The sequence below is a fragment of the Lycium barbarum genome, chromosome 4 (assembly GCF_019175385.1).
Source record: "Lycium barbarum isolate Lr01 chromosome 4, ASM1917538v2, whole genome shotgun sequence".
NCBI lineage: Eukaryota > Viridiplantae > Streptophyta > Magnoliopsida > Solanales > Solanaceae > Lycium > Lycium barbarum.
In genome coordinates this window covers 81,300,866-81,324,708 of record NC_083340.1, presented here as the reverse complement: position 1 = coordinate 81,324,708, position 23,843 = coordinate 81,300,866, and positions in this window count along the sequence as shown.

Below are 23,843 nucleotides of genomic sequence, written 5' to 3'. Positions count from 1 at the left end.
TCTCAGATCTATCTTGGAGAACCATTTAGCACCTTGCAATTGATCGAACAAGTCGTCAATTCTAGGAAGGGGATATCTGTTCTTCACCGTCACTTTGTTCAGTTGTCTGTAATCAATACACATTCGTAACGAACCGTCCTTCTTCCTTACGAACAAGACTGGTGCTCCCCATGGCGAGGAACTAGGCCTTATAAACCCCTTCTCTAGTAAATCTTTTAGCTGTGCTTTTAGCTCTTTCAGTTCTGCTGGAGCCATTCGATATGGAGGAATAGAAATAGGCTCGGTGTTTGGTAATACATTAATGGCGAAATCAATCTCCCTTTCTGTAGGAAGGCCTGGTAACTCGTCGGGAAACACATCTGGGAATTCATTCACTACCGGGACAGACTGGAAAGTTGGCACTTCCGCTTCCGTGTCATGAACCCGAACTAGATAACAAATATAACCTTTGGCTATCATCTTTCTCGTCTTAAGGTATGAAATAAACCTACCCTTTTGGGACACTGTATTACCCTTCCACTCGAGTATGGGCTCTCCCGGAAATTGGAATCGAACTACCTTTGTCCGGCAACAAACATTAGCATAGCACGATGCCAACCAGTCCATACCCATAATTACGTCAAAATCTATCATCTGAAGTTCAATCAAATCAGCCCTTGTCTGACGATCACATATAATGTCTACACAGTTCTTATATACTTGCCTCGCTATTACAGGATCACCAACTGGAGTGAATACCTCGAAAGATTTAATTGGCTCAGGTCTCACCCCAACACAATCAGCGATATACGGAGTAATATATGAGAAGGTAGAACCCGGATCAATCAGAGCATATACATCACGGGAAAATATAGTCAAGGTACCTGTGACAACATCTGGGGAAGACTCAAGATCCTGTCGCCCAGCTAAGGCATATACACGGGGCTGAACAGCACCTGAAGTAGATGCTCCCCCTCTACCTCTGCCTCTGCCTGCTGTAGTCTGAGGAGTCTGGGTTGTCGGGCGCGCTGAAGAAGAACCCGCTGCTGAACCTGTGGGTTGAGTCCCCACTCTATCTCTCGCTGAAGGGCAATCTCTCATCATATGACCAACCTGCCCGCAAGCATAGCAAGCATACGAACCCTGACGACACTGTCCGAAATGTAATTTGCCACACTGGCTACACCGCGGTACTGAAGGTTTCCTCTGGCTAAAGTCTCCCCTAGACTGCGAATCTGAGGCCCTCGAACTCTGCCCCTGGCCTGACTGAAAAGAACGATCAAATCTCCTATCCGAGAATCTGGGAGGTGCACTGGTCGCTGACTGACCTGAGTGCCTGGAATGCGTCTGTCTCGGTCCACCTCGCTACTCACTGCTCTCCCCCATAGATCCAGGCCTCTTACCTTGTCTTCTGTCACCCTCACGATCACTTCTCTGCTGTCGTTGTCGTTCCTCGAGGTTCTGAGCATGGGCCTGTATCCGGGAAATATCTATCCCGCCTTGCAAAGCGGCTTTCAAACAATCTCTGTACAGATGTGGCCCCAAACCACTCACAAATCTATAGACTCGGTCTCCCATGTCAGCCACCATAGTCGGAGCATACCGGGCCAATGAGTTAAATTGCATACTATACTCTCGGGCACTCATGCTTCCCCGTTTCAAATTCAAGAACCTGTCCGCTCTAGCTCGGCGGACTTCAGGTGGCAAGTAGTGACGAATAAAGGCATCCACAAACTCTTTCCAAACGGGAGGTGGAGCATTCTCTCCTCTTGTTATCACCCAATTCTTATACCATAGCACCGCCACGTCACGAAGTCTATATGAGGCCAACTCCACGGATTCGGTCTCAGAAGCATGCATAAGTTTCAGCGTCCACAACATCTCATCGATAAAACCTTGTGGGTCCTCATCCGGCTTCGACCCGAAAAATTCTGGAGGGTTTAGAGTAAGGAAATCACGGGCTCTTGTACTAGCCGAACGATCACTTGGGCCCGCATTCTGTCATTGTGCCTGAGCGGGAACCAACTGCGTCAATAAATGTATGGCCTCGGACACTTGTTGACCCGAAGCACCCGGTGGAGGAATCGGAGCTGAGGCTCCTCTCTGCTCTTCTACATTGGGTGCGGCCTCACTTTGCGATTCACTTTCCTCTACCTCCGCCGGAGGCTCCCTTTCTGCCCGCTTCTTCGTCGTAGCTTTGCCTTTCTGGGCAGCTGTAGCTTTTCCTTTCGGCGGCATTTCCTGAAACCATAACGCACTTTTAGGAATGATATAATCCTAGACATGGCTCTATCGCACGATCTTATGAGAAGAAGGATGGTCATTTTCCTAAATGCCCTGTAGCCTCTTGTTTATTAGCGTGGCGCGCAACACACCATAAACAAGACTCTACTAGACACGGCTCGTAGACACTTCCTAGGGCGAACTGCTCTGGTACCACTTCTGTCACGACCCAGCAAGGGGCCGCGACGGGTACCCGGAGCAATTACCGAGCACTGCTTACTCTACTGCTTGTCTTGCTCATTTGATACTCTTTTATCAATTTTACATACCAATTGTAGGAAAATCATATTTAATTAAAACATAAATACTTTATATACATTTGCCTCTTGGCCATCAAAATAATATACATACATATGAAAACATCTTGTGAGACCATCTAACCCACACTGCTTATCTACGAGTCTCTACTAACATAATGAATACATAGACGGAACAAGACTCCGTCATGCCCAAAATATGCATATATGAATGTACATCAAAAGAATATCCATAAGCACCTCCGAACAATGGAGTGCTATCTATCAGCTGACAGCTACTGAGGACCTGGGCCAAGCTCTCCTCCCTGTCTATCTGTGGGCATGAACACAGCGTCCGAAGAAAGGACGTCAGTACGAATATTGTACCGAGTATGAGAGGCATACATAATGAAAGGAACATCAATAATATGAGGGTAACGTCAACATGAGACATCTAGATCTGACTGATAATCATAAATGAAGTAATTAATGCTGTCTTACTCATACTCATCATCATAACATGTATGCATCATATGCAAGCTGCCCGTCCATGTCGGAACGGTGTGATAATAAATAATATTAGCCCGCGTCCAGGCCTCCCGCGTCCGGGGTACCATCTCATGCCGCCCACTAGTGGTGTCTGCCCACGCCCGTAGGTAGTGGTGTATCCGTATCGCCACCCGCCGAAGCGGTGTCTGCCCGGCCAACTAGGCCCGGTGTGAATGCAATCATGACATTCTTATGAAAATGCTCATAGTAATATGCTTTTTATAAAATACTTATCTTATCATAATGCGTATATAAGACTCATGATCAACTTTACTTTATCGGGGTGACGTAAGGTCGTGATCCCCCGATTACATTATGGAACCATCATGGACAATCTGCCTCACCTTGAAAGGACTAGTACATAAGGTGAGTGTAGGCAAGGAATAACATCATCATCATTCTAGTGTCATCATATCGTATAACTTATCTCATATAGACATTCATAGGTATAAGCTTTTAACTTCTTAGAATGTAAGAATTCATGAAAGGAGTAGGGATTCAAGCTAAAAGATTCATGCCATTAGAAAGAAGGACTAGCCTCACATACCTTGGGCGTTTAGCTAAGATATCGCTCACTTGTTCTCCGTCGATATCACGTCGTTACCTTCATAAGAGAATTCGTATCAACATTAGTAAACTAACTACAAGAACGCATCGCTAATTCTAGGAAAAGTCGGACAACGCTTCCTTCGCTCATACCATTTTTCTCATGTTTTATATCAACTCCCAACATTCATAATATTACTCGCAATATCATAATCGACAATCGTCATTTACGTACATTTGGCAAAATCCACCATTTTCCTCCAATTTTCCCTTATTTCTACTTCTAACTCATCCTTGCGTTTTCATGCATTTAATGCTTGTTTGATGATATAAACATCATTTATAACGTATTTGTACTCACAACACTTCAACATTCATAGTTCTATTCCACTATCATTCATTTATGTCACTATTCACTCAATAATGACCCATTTCTATGTTCTTCCACATTTCAAGTGTCTAAGCTTTCCAATACTTCAAACAACATGGAATAATCATGAAACTTACCTTGGATGATGGTTGAACAATCCTTAAGTTGAAATACTTCAATTAACCAAAACCCTAGTTCCACCTTCTTGGGAATTTCTTGACTTAGAAGATCCTTTGATGTGTTCTTACACTTATTTTCATGAATTTAGTGGTGATGATCTTGATATTCCCTTTGATTCTCTTGAATTCTTGTGGAGGAAATATTTGGAGAGTTCTAGAGGTCTCTTGAGTTGTTGGATGAATAATGAAATAATATGAAGTCTAAGTCCCTTTTTAAAATCACAAAATCTGGTCTTTAATGAATTCTTGTCGGGATGAACAGTGGTCGTAAACCACCATATACGGACCGTATTTTGATTTACGGTTCGTCCTCCATGGTTGTATTTAATCATTTCAAAAACAGAAAGTTTTGGCTGAGGAACATGGCAGTTTACGACCTGGTTTACGGTCCGTAAACCAGTTTACGGGCCGTAAACCAGTTTACGGGCCGTAAACTGGGTCGTATTTAACCATATTCAACACTTGGCAGAACTTGAGATTTTTGGCAAGCTGAAGGACGATTGCACTATACGGTCCGTAAATCACTTTACGGGTCGTATAGTGCCATATACGACCACTGGGCTGAAAAATTTTCCGTGACTTTCTTATTTCCAAAAATTCTTAATTAGCCATTCCCGACTTAATAAAAAATCATTCACTCAACTTTTCATCATTCCACTCATCATACAAGTAGGGAGAAATTTCCGAGGTGTAACATTCTTCCCCCCTTTTGCAACATTCGTCCTCGAATGTTCGATGCTCGGGGATTCTGGAAAAAATTTGCCAGAGTTTCCCTTGTAATTTGGACGCTACCTTTCCATTACAACAACCCACAATATCTTCGCCTCACAGGGCCATATCGAAATATCAACACATTTATGGCCACACACGACCAAAAACATAAAATTAAAACATACATACCTTACACCATCGACGTCTCATCTTGAATCTCTTCTGGGAATTGGAACAAATGGGGGTACATAGATTTCATCTTCTCCTCCGCTTCCCAAGTCATTTCTTCCCGATTATTTTTCCGCCATAGAACTCTGACTGAAGCAACCTATTTATTCCGAAGCCTTCGTACTTGTCTATCCAAAATGGCAATGGGCATTTCCTCGTATGTTAGCTTCTCTGTTACTTGCACATCATCAACCGGAACTATTCGTGTTGGGTCTCCAATACACTTGCGGAGCATCGAAACATGGAACACTGGATGCATGGATTCGAGCTCTGAAGGCAAGTCCAATTCATAGGCTACTCGACTCACCTTGCGAATGATTTGGTAGGGTCCGATATATCTGGGACTTAGCTTTCCCTTCTTTCCAAATCTCATCACTCCCTTCATCGACGATACCTTCAGGAACACCCAATCGCCCACTTGAAATTCCAAGTCTCGTCGGCGATTATCTGCATAAGACTTTTGGCGACTTTGAGCTGTTAACAGTCAGTCTCGAATCACTTTAACCTTTTCAACTGCTTGTTGGATCAAGTCGGGGCCTATCAATTGTACTTCTCCGATTTCAAACCATGCAATTGGAGATCTGCATTTTCTTCCATATAAGGCCTCATACGGGGCCATTTGAATGCTGGAATGATAGCTGTTGTTGTAGGCAAATTCGATAAGAGGCAAATGCACATCCCAACTACCACCAAAGTCCAGCACACACGCTCGTAGCATATCTTCCAAGGTCTGAATAGTACGCTCGGCTTGTCCGTCGGTCTGCGGATGGAACGCCGTGCGGAGCTTAACTTGGGTACCTAGACCAACTTAGAAGGACTTCCAGAACTTGGCTGTGAACTGTGCCCCTCTGTCTGTGATAATGGTAAAAGGAATACCGTGAAGTCGTACAATCTCCTTGAGATACAATTTAGCATAATCTTCCGCTGAATATGTGGTTCTAACGGGGAGAAAATGAGCTACTTTCGTGAGTCTATCCACGATCACCCATATAGAATCGTACTTCCCTCGCGTACGGGGTAATCCTACCACAAAATCCATATTAATTTCTTCCCATTTCCACGTAGGGATTTCCATTGCTTGCAATAAGCCTCCTGGCTTTTGATGCTCGGCCTTTACTTGCTGGCAATTTGGGCACTATGCTACAAATTCTGATATGCCTCGCTTCATGCCATCCCACCAATATATCGATTTAAGATCATGGTACATCTTAGTTGCACCTGGATGAATAGAATACCGCTAATAATGTGCTTCCTCTAAAATCCGTTAGCGCAAGTTTGCCACATTCGGTACACATAGCCGGCCTCGATATCTAAGAACCCCTTCTATGGAAACTTCGAATGGAGACTTTTCCTTTTCCTGAGATAGATCTCGATAGTGGCTTAACTGAGGGTCTTCATTTTGCCATTCCTTCACTTCTAGATTCAATGATGAAACTGTGGGGTCATTGACGCTAATACCTGCATCTCCTGAATCAATTGGCCGTACGCCGAGACTTGCTAACCGATGGACCTCACGAACCATTTCTCTCTCTTCCGAAGGGACTCCACACAAACTACCCATCGATCGGCGGCTAAGTGCATCCGCTACTACATTCGCCTTCCCCGGATGGTATAGAATGTTCACATCGTAATCCTTCAGTAATTCCAGCCATCGCCTTTGCCGCAGGTTCAACTCCTTCTGTTTGAAAATATATTGAAGGCTTTTGTGATCCGTATAGATGTCCACGTGCACACCATATACGTAGTGTCTCCATATTTTCAATGCATGAATGACCACAGCTAGCTCAAGATCATGAGTGGGATAATTCTGTTCATGTTTTCGCAACTGTCTCGAAGCATATGCAATAACTTTCCCATTCTGCATCAATACACATCCTAATCCCACACCGGAGGCGTCACAATGTACTACATAGCCATCTGATCCTTCTGGAAGTGTTAGCACTGGCGCTGAGGTCAACCTGTTTTTCAACTCTTGAAAGCTACGCTCACAGGCAACACTCCACTGGAATTTAGCCGACTTCTGGGTTAACTATGTCAATGGGGCTGAAATAGATGAGAAGCCCTCTACAAATCTTCTATAATATCTTGCTAACCCAAGGAAACTACGAACTTCTGTAGGCGTCGTAGGTGTTGGCCAAGTCTTCACAGCTTCTATTTTCTGAGTGTCGACTCGGATACCATCATCTGAAATAACATGACCTAGAAATGCCACTGAGTTTAGCCAAAACTCGCACTTCGAAAACTTTGCATACAATTCCCGATCTCGAAGAACGCCAAGAACAATTCTTAGATGATCTGCATGTTCTGATTTTGTGCGAGAATATACCAGGATATCGTCGATAAACATTATCACAAAAAGGTCCAAGAACGGCCTGAACACATTATTCATTAAATTCATGAAGACTGCCGGGGCATTCGTCAACTCGAACGACATTACTCGAAACTCGTAGTGACCATATCTTGTCCTGAAGGCAGTCTTGGGAATATCTGTTTCCCTAATTCTCACCTGATGATAACCCGATCTCAGATCTATGTTGGAGAACCATTTAGCACCTTGCAATTGATCGAACAAGTCGTCAATTCTAGGAAGGGGATATCTGTTCTTCACCGTCACTTTGTTCAGCTGTCTGTAATCAATACACATTCGTAACGAACCGTCCTTCTTCCTTACGAACAAGACTGGTGCTCCCCATGGCGAGGAACTAGGCCTTATAAACCCCTTCTCTAGTAAATCTTTTAGCTGTGCTTTTAGCTCTTTCAGTTCTGCTGGAGCCATTCGATATGGAGGAATAGAAATAGGCTCGGTGTTTGGTAATACATCAATGGCTTAATCAATCTCCCTTTCTGGAGGAAGGCCTGGTAACTCGTCGGGAAACACATCTGGGAATTCATTCACTACCGGGACAGACTGGAAAGTTGGCACTTCCGCTTCCGTGTCATGAACCCGAACTAGATAACAAATATAACATTTGGCTATCATCTTTCTCGCCTTAAGGTAGGAAATAAACCTACCCTTTGGGGACACTGTATTACCCTTCCACTCGAGTATGGGCTCTCCCAGAAATTGGAATCGAACTACCTTTGTCCGGCAACAAACATTAGCATAGCACGATGCCAACCAGTCCATACCCATAATTACGTCAAAATCTATCATCTGAAGTTAAATCAAATCAGCCCTTGTCTGACGATCACATATAATGTCTACACAGTTCTTATATACTTGCCTCGCTATTACAGGATCACCAACCGGAGTGAATACCTCGAAAGGTTTAATTGGCTCAGGTCTCACCCCAACACAATCAGCGATATACGGAGTAATATATGAGAAGGTAGAACCCGGATCAATCAGAGCATATACGTCACGGGAAAATATAGTCAAGGTACCTGTGACAACATCTGGGGAAGACTCAAGATCCTGTCGCCCAGCTAAGGCATATACACGGGGCTGAACAGCACCTGAAGTAGATGCTCCCCCTCTACCTCTGCCTCTGTCTGCTGTAGTCTGAGGAGTCTGGGTTGTCGGGCGCGCTGAAGAAGAACCCGCTGCTGAACCTGTGGGCTGAGTCCCCGCTCTATCTCTCGCTGAAGGGCAATCTCTCATCATATGACCAACCTGCCCGCAAGCATAGCAAGCATCCGAACCCTGACGACACTGTCCGGAATGTCATTTTCCACACTGGCTACACCGCGGTACTGAAGGTTTCCTCTGGCTAAAGTCTCCCCTAGACTGCGAATCTGAAGCCCTCGAACTCTGCCCCTGACCTGACTGAAAAGAACGATCAAATCTCCTATCCGAGAATCTGGGAGTTGCACTGGTCGCTGACTGACCTAAGTGCCTGGAATGCGTCTGTCTCGGTCCACCTCGGTACTCACTGCTCTCCCCCATAGATCCAGCCCTCTTACCTTGTCTTCTGTCACCCTCACGATCACTTCTCTGCTGTCGTTGTCGTTCCTCGAGGTTCTGAGCATGGGCCTGTATCCGGGAAATATCCATCCCGCCTTGCAAAGCGGCTTTCAAACAATCTCTGTACAGATGTGGCCCCAAACCACTCACAAATCTATAGACTCGGTCTCCCATGTCAGCCACCATAGTCGGAGCATACCGGGCCAATGAGTTAAATTGCATACTATACTCTCGGGCACTCATGCTTCCCCGTTTCAAATTCAAGAACCTGTCCGCTCTAGCTCGGCGGACTTCAGGTGGCAAGTAGTGACGAATAAAGGCATCCACAAACTCTTGCCAAACGGGAGGTGGAGCATTCTCTCCTCTTGTTATCACCCAATTCTTATACCATAGCACCGCCACGTCACGAAGTCCATATGAGGCCAACTCCACGGATTCGGTCTCAGAAGCATGCATAACTTTCAGCGTACACAACATCTCATCGATAAAACCTTGTGGGTCCTCATCCGGCTTCAACCCGAACAATTCTGGAGGGTTTAGAGTAAGGAAATCACGGGCTCTTGTACTAGCCGAACGATCACTTGGGCCCGCATTCTGTCATTGTGCCTGAGCGGCAACCAACTGCGTCAATAAATGTATGGCCTCGGACACTTGTTGACCCGAAGCACCCGGTGGAGGAATCGGAGTTGAGGCTCCTCCCTGCTCTTTTACATTGGGTGCGGCCTCACTTTGCGATTCACTTTCCTCTACCTCCGCCGGAGGCTCCCTTTCTGCCCGCTTCTTCGTCGTAGCTTTGCCTTTCTAGGCAGCTGTAGCTTTTCCTTTCGGCGGCATTTTCTGAAACCATAACGCACTTTTAGGAATGACATAATCCTAGACATGGCTCTATCGCACGATCTTATGAGAAGAAGGATGGTCATTTTCCTAAATGCCCTATAGCCTCTTGTTTATTAGCGTGGCGCGCAACACACCATAAACAAGATTCTACTAGACACGGCTCGTAGACACTTCCTAGGGCGAACTGCTCTGGTACCACTTCTGTCACGACCCAGCTAGGGGCCGCGACGGGTACCCAGAGCAATTACTGAGCACTGCTTACTCTACTGCTTGTCTTGCTCATTTGATACTCTTTTATCAATTTTACATACCAATTATAGGAAAATCATATTTAATTAAAACATAAATACTTTATATACATTTGCCTCTTGGCCATCAAAATAATATACATACATATGAAAACATCTTGTGAGACCATCTAACCCACACTGCGTATCTACGAGCCTCTACTAACATAATGAATACATAGACGGAACAAGACTCCGTCATGCCCAAAATATGCATATATGAATGTACATCAAAAGAATAGCCATAAGCACCTCCGAACAATGGAGTGCTATCTATCAGCTGACAGCTACTGACGACCTGGGCCAAGCTCTCCTCCCTGTCTACCTGTGGGCATGAACACAGCGTCCGAAGAAAGGACGTCAGTACGAATGTTGTACCGAGTATGAGAGGCATACATAATGAAAGGAACATCAATAATATGAGGATAACGTCAACATGAGACATCTAGATCTGACTGATAATCATAAATGAAGTAATTAATGTTGTCTTACTCATACTCATCATCATAACATGTATGCATCATATGCAAGCTGCCCGTCCATGTCGGAACGGTGTGATAATCAATAATATTAGCCCGCGTCCAGGCCTCCCGCGTCCGGGGTACCATCTCATGCCGCCCACTAGTGGTGTCTGCCCACGCCCGTATCGCCACCCGCCGAAGCGGTGTCTGCCCGGCCAACTAGGCCCGGTGTGAATGCAATCATGACATGCTTATGAAAATGCTTATAGTAATATGCTTATCATAAAATACTTATCTTATCATAATGCGTATATAAGACTCATGATCAACTTTACTTTATCGGGGTGACGTAAGGTCGTGATCCCCCGATTACATTATGGAACCATCATGGACAATCTGCCTCACCTTGAAAGGACTAGTACATAAGGTGAGTGTAGGCAAGGAATAACATCATCATCATTCTAGTGTCATCATATCGTATAACTTATCTCATATAGACATTCATAGGTATAAGCTTTTAACTTCTTAGAATGTAAGAATTCATGAAAGGAGTAGGGATTCAAGCTAAAAGATTCATGCCATTAGAAAGAAGGACTAGCCTCACATACCTTGGGCGTTTAGCTAAGATATCGCTCACTTGTTCTCCGTCGATATCACGTCGTTACCTTCATAAGAGAATTCGTATCAACATTAGTAAACTAACTACAAGAACGCATCGCTAATTCTAGGAAAAGTCGGACAACGCTTCCTTCGCTCATACCATTTTTCTCATGTTTTATATCAACTCCCAACATTCATAATATTACTCGCAATATCATAATCGACAATCGTCATTTACGTACATTTGGCAAAATCCACCATTTTCCTCCAATTTTCCCTTATTTCTACTTCTAACTCATCCTTGCGTTTTCATGCATTTAATGCTTGTTTGATGATATAAACATCATTTATAACGTATTTGTACTCACAACACTTCAACATTCATAGTTCTATTCCACTATCATTCATTTATGTCACTATTCACTCAATAATGACCCATTTCTATGTTCTTCCACATTTCAAGTGTCTAAGCTTTCCAATACTTCAAACAACATGGAATAATCATGAAACTTACCTTGGATGATGGTTGAACAATCCTTAAGTTGAAATACTTCAATTAACCAAAACCCTAGTTCCACCTTCTTGGGAATTTCTTGACTTAGAAGATCCTTTGATGTGTTCTTACACTTATTTTCATGAATTTAGTGGTGATGATCTTGATATTCCCTTTGATTCTCTTGAATTCTTGTGGAGGAAATATTTGGAGAGTTCTAGAGGTCTCTTGAGTTGTTGGATGAATAATGAAATAATATGAAGTCTAAGTCCCTTTTTAAAATCACAAAATCTGGTCTTTAATGAATTCTTGTCGAGATGAACAGTGGTCGTAAACCACCATATACGGACCGTATTTATATTTACGGTTCGTCCTCCATGGTCGTATTTAATCATTTCAAAAACAGAAAGTTTTGGCTGAGGAACATGGCAGTTTACGACCTGGTTTACGGTCCGTAAACCAGTTTACGGGCCGTAAACTGGGTCGTATTTAACCATATTCAACACTTGGCAGAACTTGAGATTTTTGGCAAGCTGAAGGACGATTGCACTATACGGTCCGTAAATCACTCTACGGGCCGTATAGTGCCATATACGACCACTGGGCTGAAAAATTTTCCGTGACTTTCTTATTTCCAAAAATTCTTAATTAGCCATTCCTGACTTAATAAAACATCATTCACTCAACTTTTCATCATTCCACTCATCATACAAGTACGGAGAAATTTCCGAGGTGTAACATGGAAGCCAAAATACGACATAGTAGTTTACGGACCGTATACCACTTTACGGTCCGTATTTCACTTTACGACCAACTGGACAGAATGCAAACCTGCAACTTTTCACATTTCCAAAACTTATAATTATTCATTATGGAGCATAACCTATCTGTCACACCCCGATCTTACTAGGGTGTGATGGGCACCCGACCCTTACTTAGAGCTGAACGAACCCACTGACTTTTACTACATACATACCAACATTAGTAGCTCTTTTTACATAATCCAACAACATTTCCTTTCTTCCATATTCATGAAATATAACCACCACACATTAACAATTTTATTCATGCAAATATAAGGAACCACACTAACGTCATACTAACTTCTTCAATAATGCACAGACGATTCCAAATTCATTTCAAGCCACCAAACCTTCATTTTACATCATGGAATCCACGTCGACAACTACTAAAATGTCAACTAGAATTAATTCGCCATAACTTACCAAATCACCCATCATTCGGTCACAACAAGTACATGCATATTTTCATGAATGTTTCCATCCATTTCCATATATTACAACAACAACCAACATTCTACATAAAATTAATCCATTCTTTCTACACAACATCACACATACACGACCAACACTATACATATACGACCACACACCAACACACATATTTTCATATATTTCATCCATTTCTTCACTCTACAGCATATACCAATCATCCATAACATATAAAAGAAGATTGAAACATTACCTTTTCCACTTAGTTCTTCAACTTGGCTAGAGTTGTGCCTCGCAAGAATGAATGGTTTTCTTGTTCCAACAACCACTCCACGTTAATTAGGACCTTCAACTTGCTTGGAATACTAGAAGAAATAATTTTTTTATTAAAGATTGTTGGCCCTCAATTTTCCTCACCATGGCCGAATGGCCCTTCTCTTCTCCCTCTCTTCTTTGTTTTCTTTCTTTCTCCAAATCTCTTGAATTAAAATGATGACCTCTTATATATATATATATATATATATATATATAGATATATATATATATATGTCTTCCACCACTTATCCTTATTTATGATTAAGCCTCTCAAATAAGAATATAGACACATGACCCCCTTCTCCATTTCTCTAGAATTTTCTTAAAATTAACCAAAGATGACCAAGTTTCTTCTTATGTAAGCTTGGTCCATATATACTCATCACATGGCCATAAAAGAGTGGGGCCCACATAGCCACACACACACACACTTGCACGGACAACTTGGCCCCTTTCAAGAATTTTCTTGAACACTTTGGTCCCTCAAGAACTTTCTTGAACACCTTGTGAAATTCCCATTTTGCCCCTAGCCTTTTGTACAATATTACCATGAACCATTTTGCGAATTTCCCTTTTTACCCTTAACCTTTCTCAATATTTCCATACAATAATATTCATAACCAACTTGTACATTAAAGTAATTTTGGAAGATGGTCACTCCCTTAACTTTGCCACGACTACCTTGAAATATCCGAACGTATAAAATACAGGATATAACACTATCTCTTATTGCAATTGCCTTCGAAACCTTACTTAGGGTCGTCAAATGTTATTTCTTACTCATGAAAATATCGGATACTCGTACTCCTCGCGGGTCCATTCACTTTGACAAAAATGGAGGATTTTTTTTTCCGAGGTGTAACATACATACTCTGTACATTCTTCGTACTAACGTCCTTTTGTTTGTGGACATTGCGTCATGCCCGCAGATGGCCAGGGAGACAGGCTTGATCAATAGCTTTATTACCCAGGGACTACATAGCGGAGCTCCATTTCATTCAGAGCTAAAGATTTTGGTATTTATTCTTTTGTGTACATATTTATAGGCATGGCAGGGTCCTGTCCCGCCTATATGATATGACATACTCTCCTTAGAGGCTTGTAGACATGTGTATATAGTTAGATGTATTTGGCCTTGTCGGCCTATATTTTGGATATCATTTTGTTAGCCTCGTCGACTTATGTACATCTATTTGGGCATTGCTTTTTATGGTGATATACATGTGTTGTTGCTCAATGGAATTGGTATGAATAATGGACGGAAAGTATGATATAGCTATGGGGCTCACCTAGATATAAATGTTAAAGTATGATATAGCTATGGGGCTCACCTAGATATAAATGTTAAAGTATGATAAGAGGTGCCTGGGTGGGTTAGCACCGGGTGCCTGTCGCGGCCCTCTGGTTGGGTCGTGACAAAAGTGGTATCAGAGCAATTCTGTCCTAGAGTGTCTCTACAAGCTGTGTCCAGTAGAGTCTTGGTTATGGGTGTGTTGCGTGCCACACTTATAAACAAGAGGTTGTAGGCATTTTAGGAATGAATGACCTTCTTTCTTCATAAGATCGCGCGATATAGCTATGATATAAGAACTTTCTTCTCCTTAACCGTGTGTTATGTATTTCAGAAATGCCTGTAAAAAGAAATGCTACGGCAGCCCAAAAGGAAAGACAGTGGTAGAAAAGCGGGCTGAAAGAGCACCGCCGACAGTTGTAGAGGAAAGTGAGTCCCAGAATGCGGCTCAATCTTAGTCCTCTCATTCAGTGCCTATTTCTGAGGAGCGTGAGGGACCCTCAGCCCCAGCTCCAGCACATCCAGTTCCTCCACCGGATACTTTATGCCAAGATTTAAAAGAGGCCATTCATTTGCTTACTCAATTGGTTGTTGCCCAGACCCAGCGGCAGGGTACAGGGCAAGGTGATAGGGCTGTTAGTGTGAGGGCCCGTGATTTTATTAGCTTGAACCCTCTGAAATTCTTTGGATCAACGCCGGATGAGGACCCTCAGAATTTTATTGATGGAATGTTGAGGACACTTCGGTTGATACATGCTTCGGACATCAAATCGGTGGAGTTAGCATCCTATAGATTGAAGGATGTTGCAGTTCATTGGTACACTGTTTGGATGGCTTCACGGGGATCCAATGCGCCTCCCCCGGTATGGCAAGAATTTGTAGATGCTTTCCTTCGACATTACGTGCCTCCAGAAGTTGGGCGAGCTAGAGCCGATAAGTTCTTGAATTTGAGGCAAGGAAGCATTAGTGCTTTAGAGTATAGTCTCCGCTTCACTTCTTTAGCTAGGTATGCTTCGGCCATGGTAGTGGATATGGGTGACCGATTGCACCGATTTGTGAAAGGCCTAGGGCCACATTTGATGGATAGGTGCTTGATTGCGTCCCTTCAGGACAACATAGATATTTCACGCATTCAAGCCCATGCTCAAGATTTATAAGAAAGCCTACAACAACAAAAGAATGAGTGTGAGCATGATAGAGGGTATAACAAGAGGGGTAGATCTTCGTATCCGATGAGTGAGTATTGAGGCGGGCACAGACAGCAACTTTCGAGGCATTCAGGCCATTCTATGACTAGTGGACCTCCACAATTTTCAAGCCAGAGATTTGATAGATCTACTCATTCCGGGCTGAGTCAGATCTTTTCGGGATCTCAGTTCAGGGGTGATTCGGGTCAGGCGAGACCACCCATGCCACGATGTTCCCAGTGTGGGAAGTTACATTGAGGTCAGTGACGATTGGGTTCAGAGGCTTGCTATTCATGTGGTCGGCTAGGCCATATTATGTGTGATTGCCCCTCAGTTGGTGGTAGAGGTAGGATCCAGCCTTCAGGGTCGGTAGCCGGATCTTCATCATCTATACGCCCTATGGGGCCAGGTTCACATTCCCCAGTCATCCATGGTAGAGGCGGAGGGAGAGTCCCCAGTTCTAGCGGTCCTCAATACCGTATTTATGCTTTGGCTAGACACCAAGATCTTGAGTCTTCTCCTGATGTTGTCATAGGTATATTATCAGTATTTTCCTCATGATGTGTATGCTTTGATTGATCCAGGCTCCACATTGTCATATGTTACTCCGTATATTGCGGGTCGGTTTAGAGTCAAATCGGAGTCGATCAAACCTTTTGAGGTGTCTACACTCGTTGGTGAATCGGTAATAGCCAGCGGAGTGTATAGAAATTGTGTAGTTGTGATTTGTGACCATCATACTATGGTTGACTTACATGAGTTAAAAATGGTGGATTTTGATGTTATTATAGGCATGGATTGGTTGGCTTCTTCCTATGCCAATGTTGATTGTAGAATGAAAATGGTTCGTTTCCAATTTTTGGGAGAACCAGTTTTAGAATGGAAAGGAAATACCGCGTCACTAAAAGGTAGGTTTATTTCCTATCCTAAGGCAAGGAAAATGATCACAAAAGGTTGCATTTATCATCTAGTTCGGGTTCAAGATGTAGAAGCTGAACCGCCGACTCTTCAGTCAGTTCCCGTAATGAATGAATTTTCAGATGTATTCCCGGAAGAGCTTCCAGGCCTTCCTCCGGAAAGAGAGATTGATTTTGCTATTGATGTGCTGCCAGACACCAAGCCTATATCTATTCCACCTTATAGAATGGCTCCCGCAGAGTTGAGAGAGTTGAAGGAGTAATTGAAAGACTTGCTTGAGAAAGACTTTATTAGGCCTAGTTCATCCCCGTGGGGAGCACCCGTATTGTTTGTCCGAAAGAAAGATGGCTCCCTGCGAATGTGCATTGACTATCGGCAACTGAATAAGGTGACGATTAAGAATAAATATCCTCTACCAAGGACTGATGACTTATTTGACCAATTACAAGGCGCCAAATGGTTTTCAAAGATAGATTTGAGATCCAGGTATCATCAAGTGAGAGTTAGGGAGAAAGATATCCCTAAGACAGCCTTCAGAACAAGATATGGCCATTTTGAGTTCCGCGTAATGTCATTTGGGCTAACTAATGCACCGGCAGTATTTATGGATTTGATGAACGATGTGTTCAGGCCTTTCCTAGATCTATTTGTGATTGTATTCATCGATAATATCTTGGTATATTCTAGATCCGAGGCAGAATATGCGGATCATTTGCGTATTGTCCTTAGAGTTCTTCAAACTCGAGAGCTGTTTGCAAAATTTTCTAAGTGTGAGTTTTGGTTGATCTCAGTGACATTTCTGGGGCACATTGTTTCAGCCAATGGTATTTGGGTAGATAGCCAAAATATTGAGGCCGTGAAGACTTGGCCAAGGCCCACAACTCCTATGGAGGTTCGTAGCTTCCTGGACTTAGCAGGTTATTACAGGAGATTTGTAGAAGGCTTTTCTTCTATTTCTACACCACTCACAAAGTTGACACAGAAATCAGCAAAGTTTCAATGGACAGATGCTTGTGAACGTAGTTTCCAAGAGCTAAAAGGTAGATTGACTTCTGCCCTAGTCCTGACACTTCCAGAGGGATTGGAAGGTTATGCTGTTTATTGCGATGCTTCAGGCATTGGGCTAGGCTGTGTGTTGATACAACATCGTAAAGAGATTGCGTATGCTTCAAGGCAATTACGAAAACATGAGAAAAATTATCTAACCCATGACCTTGAATTGGCTACAGTGATTCACGAATTAAAGATGTGGAGACATTACTTGTATGGTGTTCATGTGGATATTTACACAGATCATAAAAGCCTTCAGTATATCTTCAAGTAAAAAGAGTTGAATTTACGGCAACGATGATGGTTGGAATTGTTAAAAGATTATGCCATTGATATCCTATATCACCCCGGAAAGGCAAATGTTGTGGCTGATGCTCTTAGCCGTAGACCCATGGGAAGTGTGTGTGATGTACGACCAGAGAAAATAGAAATGGCTCATGAGCTCCAGCAGTTAGCTAGCCTAGGAGTTCGAGCAGTGGACTCAGGTAGCAGGGGAACTACCATTCAGAATTCAGCAGTTTCGTCGCTAGTAGTGGAAGTGAAAGGGCGACAATATGAAGATCCCATGCTAATGCATTAAACAGATACACTCCCTCAGAAGGAGAAGTCATCATTTGAGATTGCAGGAGATGGAGTTCTCCGATGCCGAGGCAGATTATGTGTTCTTGATGTGGCAGGGTTACGCCACCAAATATTGAGAGAAACCCATTGCTCCTGTTATTCTGTCCACCCCGGAGCAACGAAAATGTACCATGATCTTAATTCTATATATTGGTGGAATGCGATGAAGAAAGATATAGCGGAACATAGCTCAATGTCCCCACTGTCAACAAGTGAAAATCGAGCACCAAAAGCCGGGCGGATTGTTATAATTTATAGAAATTCCAACTTGGAAGTGGGAAGTAGTTAACATGGACTTCATTACAGGCTTACCCCGTTCTCGACGTAAGTATGACTCTATATGGGTGATTGTGGATAGGCTCACGAAGTCAGCTCATTTCTTACCAGTCACAACTACCTATGTGGCAGAAGATTATGCGAAGCTTTATGTTAGGAGATAGTGCAACTTCACGGTGTTCCAATATCGATTATCTCTAATAGAGGGACTCAGTTTACAGCTAATTTTTGGAAGTCCTTCCAAGAGGGTTTGGGGACTCATGTGAGCCTTAGCACGGCATTTCATCGACAGACTGACAGACAAGCTGAACGTACCATTCAGACTCTTGAGGATATGTTACGGGGATGTATGTTGGATTTCGGAGGAAATTGGGATGATCACTTACCCCTTATTAAGTTTTCTTATAACAATAGTTATCATTCTAGCATCCAAATGCCACCGTATGAGGCTTTATATGGGCGAAAGTGTAGATCACCAATTGGGTGGTTGGAAGCAGGAGAGACTAAATTGATAGGGCTAGACTTGGTCCAGCAAGCCATAGAGAAAGTTAAGCTCATACAAGGTCGACTATTAGCAACCCAAAGTCGTCAAAAGTCCTATGTGGATAATCGTCGAAGGGACTTAGGGTTCCAACTTAAAGATTGGGTATTCTTAAAGGTGTCGCCGATGAAGGGTGTTATGAGATTTGGCAAAAAGGGGAAGTTAAGTCCCCGATACATTGGGCCTTATGAGATTGTGCCCAAGGTAGGAAAAGTGGCTTACGAATTAGATCTACCTCCTGATCTGGAGTCAGTTCACCCAGTTTTTTAGGTCTCGATGCTTCGTAAATGTGTTGGAGATCCTACTAGGATCGTGCCAATAAATGATGTTCAAGTGACAGAAGAGTTGACTTATGAAGAGGTACCCATTGCCATATTAGATAGGCAAGTATGGAGGCTTAGAAACAAAGAAGTGACCTCAGTTAAGGTTTTATGGAGAAACAATAACCGAGAAGAGATGACATGGAAAGCGGAAGAAATTATGAAATCCAAGTACCCGCACTTATTTCAGCCCCCGTAAGAGATCCAAGATAGGACATCAAGATCATAAGGTATGTATGTCTTTCTTTTTATGCATTTGGGTCATGTGTGGCCAAACTATATTGCTATTATGTTGTGGCCCTGTGAGGCATTGTTATTATGGGCTGTTGTGACAGGATGGTAGTGCCATATTACAGGGGAAACTCTGGCGAAATTTTTATAGAATCCCCGAGGACGAATGTTCTTAAGCGGGGAAAATGTTACACCTCGGAAAACTTTTCGTTGATGCACAGTGAATAGACTAACGAAGACCACGAAGTATACGGTATTTCAATAAGCAAGGAATGACATTTGATGATCCTAATTAAGATTTCAAAGACATTCTAGGTAAGAGAAGAAAGTTTGCCAAGAGAAGGCAAGGCATACGATATGTATCGGGAAGGATTTACGTGTAACAAGTTAATGATGATTTAATGATATTTTGGAGCAGAGTTATAACATCCCTTAGATTGTTAATGAGGTGATAAACAAGTGTTAAGAAGGTTCCATAAGGATTGGAGATCAAACGGGTCGACAAGAATGAGCTCGGAAGAACTGGGCATTATACGGCCTAACATACTGGCCATATGTTTGGCTGTATAATCAGCCCAGATTAGCACACCTCACTGCACCAAATCTACCCCCAGACATACGGTCAGTATAATTTATACGGACCGTATGTTGGTCCGTAGAAAATGGTCGGGGCAGATTTGAGTATTATTAATAAAGGGTCCAAGTTATTTCATTTTATTTCTCAAACCAAGAGAAACAAGTGTAAGAAACCCATTAAACTAAGAGAAACAAGTGTAAGAAACCCATTAAACCAAGAGAAACAAGTGTAAGAAACCCATTAAACCAAGATAAACAAGTGTAAGAAACCCATTAAACCAAGAGAAACAAGTGTAAGAAACCCATTAAAGTTCATCCGTAACAAGAAATCCAAGTGGAGGTGGAACTAGGGTTTTGCTCAAGTGCAGTGTTTTCACCCAAGGTCCATTCCTATACCATCAAAGGTAAGTTTTATGGTATTTCCATGTTGTTTAAGGTATGGAGAGGTTAAAACACTTGGATTGTAGAAGAATATAGAAAATGGGTCATGAATGTGGGAATAGTATCATTGTGAATAATAGCTTGTATTGAGTCATGATTCTTGACATGTTATGATTATAATCATATAAATGATATTAAGAACATGGGATAAACATTTTACATGAGTGAATGTAATAGTGTGCCATGACCATGGATATGGATGACTTGAAGCGAATTGAGGAATATGGATAATGTAGGAGAATGAAGACTATTTTTATGATGTTGTGAATGTTATTATCGATGTCTGGGAGTTGATATATGATATGGAAGAAGTCATATAAGTAAAGGAGATGCTTTCTAATTTTCTCAAGCTTTAGTCATGTATGCTAAGCTATCGATTTCCTAATGATAGTATAACTCTAATGAAGGTAGAAACATGAGCATTGAAGGAGAACGTTCAAGCGATACAATAGTTGAACAAAAAGGTATGTAAGGCTAACCCTTCTTTCATAAGGCATGGTTCTTTGGCCAAATATCTATTCTTCTATGAGCCTATGATGTCCTCCAAATGATTCAATCTTTAAAAGCTACTAAGCTCATGATTCTGGATATGTTACGATTGTACTAAATTCCTTATATGATGAGTAATCCTCTAGGGATAGATGTAATGAATGACGATAGTAATGATGCCAAAGATGCTTATGAGCTCCTATGTATATGTGTCTATGTATGATTATTATGTAATACCGAGCTTATATGGCCGGGTCTGTTATGTATCGCGCGCACACCACTGCAGTTGGGTACGAATAACCTTGAGCCTATGCAGGGCCAGTTATGTATACTCACTGAGCCTTGTCATGGCCAGGTATGTCAAACACCGAACCTTCATGGTCGTGTATGCTATGTACATGATATGGATATGTATACGATATGAATATGAATATAAATACGAATATGCTATGAATACGAAATGTAAATGAGTACAGAAATGGATACGGATGCATGTACACAATCACGCATTAAAAATGGAAAGTCCCTATGAAAAGCAAGTAAGTGTTTATAACGATGATACTACTATCTCCCATTCTATGCTATTTCTTATGTTGTCTATCATGCTTTCATAATGATGTTGATTATGCTTTACATACTCAGAACATTCTTCGTACTGACGTCCTTTTGTTTGTGGACGCTGCGTTATGCCCGCAGGTAGCCAGGGAGACAGGCTTGATCCATAGCTTTATTACTCAGGGACTACATAGCGGAGCTCCATTTCATTCGGAGGTACATCTTTTGGTATTTATTCTTTTGTGTACATATTTATAGGCATGGCGGGGTCCTGTCCCGCCTATATGATATGGCATACTCTCCTTAGAGGCTCGTAGACATATGTATATGGTTAGATGTATTTGGCCTTGTCGGCCTATATTTTTGATGTCATTTTGTTAGCCTCGTCGGCTTATGTACATCTATATCGGCAATTTTATTGATGGTGATATATATGTATTGTTGCCCAATGGAATTAGTATGAATAATGGATGGAAAGTATGATTTAGCTATGTGGCTCAGCTAGATGTAAATGTGAAAGTATGATAAGAGGTGTCCGAGTGGGTTAGCACCGCGCGGCCCTCCGATTGGGTTGTGACACTATACTAGACAGGAAAATACGGAGACTTAGGAATAAAGAAGTAGCTATAGTCAAAGTATTATGGAGAAATAATAACCGAGAAGAAATGACTTGGGTAGCGGAAGAAAATATGAAGTCCAAGTACTCGCACTTATTTCAACCCCCGGAAGAGATTCAAGATGAAACATCAACATTATGAGGTATGTATGTGTTCTTTTCATGCTTTTGGTCGTGTGTGGCCACAAAAATATTGCTATTGTGTTGTGGCCCTGTGAGACATGTTTATTGTGGGTGGTTGTGACAGAGTGATAGCGACATATTATAGGGAAAACTCTGGCGAAATTTTTGTAGAATTCCCGAGAACTTAACATTCGAGGACGAATGTTTTTAAAGGGGGGAAGGATGTTACACCCAACAGGAAGATGTTTTCCCTGATGGTGAACCACAGACACTTATACGGATCGTACAATGTTATACGGACCGTATAAATGGTCCGTATAATACCCGACAGGCTGAATAAGTTGCAAGTATAAATACATGTTCCCACTCTTATTTTCTTATTATTTCCACTTCTCCATCGCTCTCAAGACTTCTAGAGGGTTATACACATTTCATCTTCAAGAATACAAAGGAAACCAAAGGTTCATATCATAAATTCAAATGAATCAAGTGCAAAAAGCTCACTAGGGTTCATCCAAGGCAAGAAATCTCTTTGGAAGTGGAACTAGGGTTTTCCTAAAGTGGAGTATTGCTATCCAATACTCATTCCTACTCAATCAAAGGTAAGTTTTATGATCATTCCATGTTGTTTAAAGTATTGAGAGGTTAGAAGACCTGGATTATGGAAGGAAGTAGAAAATGGGTTACAAACATAAGAATAGTGACATTGTTGAGTAGTAGATTAATAGGAATCACGATTCGTTATGATTATAATTATGTTATTAATGATGTTAAGAACATGGGAGAAATATTTGATGAGGATGAATGTAATGTTGTATTATGATCATGATTATGGATGACCATGAGAGGGAATTGTGGGAGTTGGATAATGATGAACTTGACAAAAGTTATTGATTAAGATATTAAGAATGTTATCATTGATGGTTGGGAGTTGATATATGATATGGAGAAAGTTGATAAGCAAAGGAGATGCTGCCCAATTTTCTCTAGCTTTAGTTCAAGCGTGTTTACGTTATCGATTATCTAATATTAGTATGAACTCTCTTGAAGGTAGAAATGTGAATATTGGAGAGGAACGTTCACATGATAGAGTAGCTAAACGAAAAGGTATGTGAGGCTAGTCCCTCCCTTTCTAAGGCACGAATCTTATGACATGATTTTCCCTTATTGTCCATGACCTTCTTACATTCCGGAAATTATGAGTCTATGTTCATGAAGAGCCTCATATGAGATAAAGATAAGAGATACGTTATGAGTTTGATAATGATGATGATGAGCTTAAGTCTAAAGATCCTAAAGTTCATCATATGATGCTTCGACAAAGCTAATGATCCTAATTATGATTAATTGATGTCGTTCTTTGTGCTACACTCACCTTATATGCTAATTCCTTCAAGG